Source organism: Brachionichthys hirsutus, chromosome 18 (genome assembly GCF_040956055.1).
Source record: "Brachionichthys hirsutus isolate HB-005 chromosome 18, CSIRO-AGI_Bhir_v1, whole genome shotgun sequence".
In the NCBI taxonomy this organism is placed as follows: Eukaryota; Metazoa; Chordata; class Actinopteri; order Lophiiformes; family Brachionichthyidae; genus Brachionichthys; species Brachionichthys hirsutus.
Genome location: NC_090914.1, coordinates 3,325,744 through 3,331,918, shown reverse-complemented (window position 1 = coordinate 3,331,918; position 6,175 = coordinate 3,325,744).

Genomic DNA, 6,175 nt, shown 5'->3' with positions numbered 1-6,175 from the left:
TATTTGACATAATCAGGTATTTTATAACCTTTATTAGCCTGAGCAAAAAACACTGAAGCCACGGTAATGTGGATCCATAATCACCGAAGCATTTATTTAGCGTAACAGCATCAAATGTTCCCAGTGAAATCCTATGGGGTGTGAACCATAACATTAAAAGCCACCCAGTATTCAGCACAAGCTGCAATATTAACATTGCAATTTACATACAAATTTCCACGAATCTAAAAGCAAAAAAAAAAAAAAAACTCTTTACCAAGCCATTTTCCTATTTTGAATAATAGCTGGTTTTCTGCCATCCAGTTGATTGACTAAACAAAGACATAACTAGTGCATTAAAGCTCTCGTTTATTGCCTCTAAATCATGGTGGCTGTATAATTTTGTTGCAAACAGTTATTAACTGATATGGAAACCGTGGATTTGTGTAATAGCTGGTAATCATTTTACCTCAGGATGAGTTTTCACCCTCGTATACAGGGTTAAAGAATTAGTGTGTAGTCCATTACATTTAGCAGGTCACAGAAATTGATTTACTGCCTAAGGAAATCTTTTTTTTTTTCCTCCCTGTCCTGCTGGGCTTTGGCTCTGTGGTGGCATTCTACTCACATAATCAAGGATGAGCTTTGCCTGTCTACCCAATCTACTACTTGGTCCCACAGGGAAAGATGACTTGCAACAGGGAAACCTGCATGAATACTAATTTGCCTACTTGGCTTTAACAGCTTTTGCAAACCAATCTCATAGGAATTTGCAGAATATGATGCCTTTCCATCTTTCCATATTAATTACTCAACTGCAAATGGGGACAGTGAGAGACGGAGACAGAGGAAGAGAGTGTGATGTGAAAGAGAGAGAGAGAGAGAGAGTCGTGGGAATAGTCCTCAGCAGAGACTCTGCTCTCCATCCTAAATGTGGTTAATTATAATGTGATTTGAAAGCATCTCAAGCAAGAATCTGCCAATCTAGATTTGGAGCTCTCTGACCACAGCTCCAGTTTGGGTCTCTTCATTATGGCTCAGCATCGTCGGCCCTTCTCACCCCCTCAGAATAAGGACGAGAGAGGCAGAAGGTGAACTGGGGCGCACTGTTACATTCAGTCCGATGTGTTTGGAGCAGATTGTCCTGACTCCTAAACTCTTCCTCCTTTAATTCCTTTCAATCCAGCAGAGTCAGGACAGCCACGCCGGGGAAATTTCATTAATTAGTAAATCATGTATGTTTAAAAAAACAAACTGTGATAGTGTTCCATTGAAGAAGATGTGAGCCAACGCTTGACTCATGAAGGGTCTACTCCGTGTTCACGGCTGTCTTCATGTCAGTCATATGTAGTATATCACATGTAGAAAAAAAGGTGTCATTACAAATATGGCATTAGCTTTGTCACTTTGTCTTTTTTTATTAGATTTTTTTTATTGAGGTATATGTGAAACTCCAATAATGAATATTAAGCTCCCGAGTAACTCCCACTACTGGTCAGTACTACTGACAAATAGCTGACTAAAGTAATGCAAGTCACAAGCCACGACCAAAGCAAGTGTGTCAAAATGTGTGTTTCACTATTAAGTGTCTCCTGGAAACACTTCCCTTTTGTTTTGTTGCTTAAGGTGTTGTGTTTTAGTATTTGCAGCATGCTTGAATATGTTGTGTTGCAGTATTTGTGGTACATTCTCCAAATGCTGCTCAGATGTCAGAATGATGTAGAGTTTCTTGAATTGCTTGTATCTTGTCTATGTGTGTGTGTTTTATTACTTTGCAGCACAATGCCCTTGTTGGCCACACATACATATACGGTAAAGTGTCTAAATGCAATGATATATATATATATATATTGGAAATTGTACAGTAAGCTTCAGAGTTCTTTTTTTGGTCAAGTGGCTTCATCTGCAGAATATGTTCTGTTCTGGGGCCAGCAAAAGCACAAAAAGCGGCAGTGTTTCACAGGAGATGGCACGTTAACCTTCATCTATGTTCCACAAATGAAGGGCGAGCAGTATACATTATAGAGCACTATATAGCAAAATATTGTCTTGTAAAGAATAGATCAGGGCTTTATGGCTATGCAACAGCCACCCATTAAGACACTGCACCCAGCTGCCTACACGGGAGCAACTCAGTACATTTATTTACATCGACTAAAATCTTTCCGTAAAGCGCCACAATAAAGGTTTCAGGCATCCACGTTGAACAGATTTCCACTTGGCCCTTTGTGCCAGAGATTCTCACCTGGTCTTTGGAGAGGGGGCAGAGGGGAGCAAACCTTCCTGGCCTGACCATGGAGACACAGCCTTCCTCTGTAACCCACTCTCATTCACAGACATCATTCATGTGCAAATCATCCTTGGAACTATTGTTCACCCAGTGCGCTTTCAGATACTTGCTGAATCCAGGGGGGAAAAAAACGTAATGGCAGGGTTGGAAATATGTTTCATATAAGTGAAAACAATCAATCAGGGTGATCACATGTATCCAAAATGGAGGAAAAGGGAAGTTTTTGAGTAATGTGAAAACTTCCTTTTTGTTATTTTATTTAGAATGTATTATGTGCGTTTTTTTTAGCAGGATAGGAACTATTTATATGATTTTGAAATAATGGTGGCATGTTAACGTGGTTCCATGTTGTGTATCATTACAACAACCTGTTTGAATAATCCTGATCAAAATACCGTCCTCAAAAGGTGCAGTTCCAATGCAGCGTTAAAAGAAATTGAAGGGGCTCCAGCTAAATTTGATTTGCTTAGTATATCTAGACAGCTGCAAACTATAATCGCTAAAAAAACCCGACTACGATATTACTATAAAATAAACTTCAGAAAACAACCAAGGTAAAACCTCCTTGTTCCACACTTGTGCAAATGCAATGAGTGCAAAACAGAATTATACTTATATCGTGCACTTATAGTTTGATAAGCACCTTGAATGATAGCACTTTAGAATAATAGAATAGCAGAATGTATAGATTAATAACTTATTATTTAGATATGTAATAACAACAACAATAATAGATTGGGTTTATATAGCACTTTGACATTGACTCCACAGTCACACTGGTGGGGGGTAAACTACATCTGTATGGCTGCCAGTCTTTGACCAGTGACCTCTCTGGCCACCAGATGTACGTTCACATTCATCCACCAGCAAGTGTACTGTCCACGGGCGCAACAACAAAGAACGACTGGGATGGAGGGAGAGGGATTTGTACATCCAAACCTCTAATTATTGGATGACCCGCTCTACATTCCACAGCCGCCCTTGTGAGTGCGGTAAAGTGAACAAATGTGTAGTTGGGTTTCACCTTGATAGAGGTGTGTGTGTGTTCTGCAAATAGTCATTCAAGCTAATCAGTTATCTTACAAAGTGTTTGCATCAAGAGAGAAAATCCGACAAAGATTGTCATGAAGCAAGCAGATCATGCTCCAAAGATTAAACATTAAACTTGCTATATACTAAAATATTTTAAGACAATATCAGGCTGGACTACAATGGAACTCAGCAGAGTACGCCTAACAGATTTGATCGTTTATCCTCATTCACAGCACATTTTATGAGCTGTTCCAGTCAGAGATCCAATCCGCTCTGGGATGTATGATAGATATTCACTTGGTGCCACGGATCCAACCAAACAACCAACCGTCTAGGATGGCCCTCGGGACAGCACAAACCTTTACCAACACAAAACAGTCACCTTCAAATCAATGACACATTGTACAGAATCAAACTTGAGCCCTGTACAAACAAAGAACCGTATAAATAAGTTACTGTGTCAGGTGGATTTAGCTTACTATTTGGATCCACGTCAAATGGCAAATTGTTACTTACAGTGGAAAAATAATGAAATTAAATCCTGCATCTTTTCCCTTTATGTTCCGATCCTTGCTCAAGGACAATCTGCCCAACAAGCTTCATGAGAATCCATTCAGTAGTTGTTGTTTTTTTGCACAGTCCTGCTGACAAAAAAACATGCAAACAAATGGAAAAGGCTGAAAAATAACCCCCCCAACTCAGTGGAGGCAATAAACGTAGCTGATAATCACGTCAATAAAGCAGAGCTGCAGATCAATTCATAATGGACAGTGCAGCGTGACGGAAGCGTTGGAGACACAGCTCAATTAACTTTGAATAACAAACTGAATCACTTAATTTCAATATCCAAGGACAAAAATCACTAATCCAAACCAAAGTAAACATCTTACGAACAATTTTGTTGATCAGTGGGAAAAGATTGTTTAATTCTACATAACGCCGCCTGATCTCTTTGATAATCAAAAGCACAGCCTTTTGTCTCCACAGAACGCATGCCAAAGAAGCTGCGGAGGAGGCCACGTCAGGATGAATGAATATTTAATTGAGGCCTATTGAGGCAGAAGATCAAAATGACCTTGCTCTAAATGATTATTCACTGATAACAATAAAAGTAGAGTAGGAGACAACGGAAGCCGCACACTCGAGAGCTCGCAGTTTGTCCAGCAGGCAGGAATACATTACGCACACATATGAGAACAAAACCACAGCATTGACGGCGAATGTGTTTAACTTTACCACTCGCTTTCATCTGTGTCTCCCGACTTGCAGCGAATATTAAATTCTTACTTGAACAGAGCTCTGAAACCCCCCCCCCAAAGAAAGTGTGTAGAGGACGAGCGGTGTGAAAGACTTTTTAAAAAGAAGTCGTTCTTACGCATTTATCAGGATTGTTTACATATGGTATGCATAGCAATGACTAGAGCCTTAATAAGCTTTACAGATTAAATACATGCAGTCTATACATATGGTATGCAAATTGAAGATGTATTTTGATCCAATCAGATGTGAATGTGGAAAGACAAACCAAACCAAAATTGTTTGTAAATCATAGGCACAATAGTTTGTTGTTGTTTGTTGGACTTTTCTTTCATGCATGTCTCCTTTGAATGAAATGTATTTAACATAAAGTTAATCTTAATCTTGGTTTAAACCATCTGAAAATTCAACTGCCTCCGGAGCTACAAAGTGGTATTACAAGACTGGAGGGCAGGGTAAGTTGATTAGCATGCTAACATGAAATTTCAGCAACAAATCAAGAAAGATCTTTAACAGAACACCAACACTGTTTTTTTTTCACCTTCTGTTGATGGTGATTGTTTATTTTTATTTTTTTTATAAAAACAAAACTCAACTAAAACCTTGGAAGAATTTTACTGCACACACTACAAAGATGAGCTGCACAACATCATCATCATCATCATCAGCATCATCATACCTCTGGCTTGGAATGTATTTTAAAAACATTACTGTGTTAGTACACATTAGTACAATACAACTCCACTTCCACCATGGGCTACCCATAACACACAAGTATCTGTTGACATACTCCTTAACATGGATATTATGTTAGGGAGCCTTTTAGCAAACTCAAAATTATCCTGCCACAGTCCCTTTTCTATGGCGGGTCAGGGCTGTCTGAAGCCATTATTGGTAATGAATGTGGAGTCCTACTTTAAAAGGTTCAGGCATGTAAAGTCATCTGAAGCTGACTAATGGAATCCTGCTGACACTGAATACCTGGCGCTTTTACCACACAGCAGAACGACAGTTTTGGAAATTAATGCTACAGACATAACGAACTATAAATGTAAACTTGGGAACGCATCCTCCTACACAATGGTTCAGTTATTAATAGCTACAGAACATTTGTGCTGCAAAAAAAAAAAAACCCTCATAAATCGCAAAAGAACCGTGTGGTTTCAGGGCTAATTCTGCTACGTGCGACTCATTTGCAAAGTTATATGGAAGAAGTCATGTTTTGCACCACTGGAGCATTAACACGATATTTGAATGCATTTGCGAAAATCTGTGCAAAGTCTACGTTTGCAGGTAGGTGTATGTTAGCGCTGCAACACTTTGTGCCCTGGGAGATGGGCCTCTTCAGCAGGTTCACAGGTCGCGCAGCATCGTGCAGAGTGGCCATTGTGCTTTGTCATTTCACAGGTGACTCGCATCATTACACTTGAGCATGCTGGAGGTAAAGCACACGGAGATGCTTGCAGCATTCAAACTGCATGATTTTCAGCCCTAGTGCAAACAAATCGCTTTAAAAGATCAGTTTAATCTATTTCGAGCTGTTATTATGAGCTGGGAGAGTTGTTCAGATAAAGAGACTGAAGCAGGGTTAAATCAGAGTGTTGGACAACTCTTCAC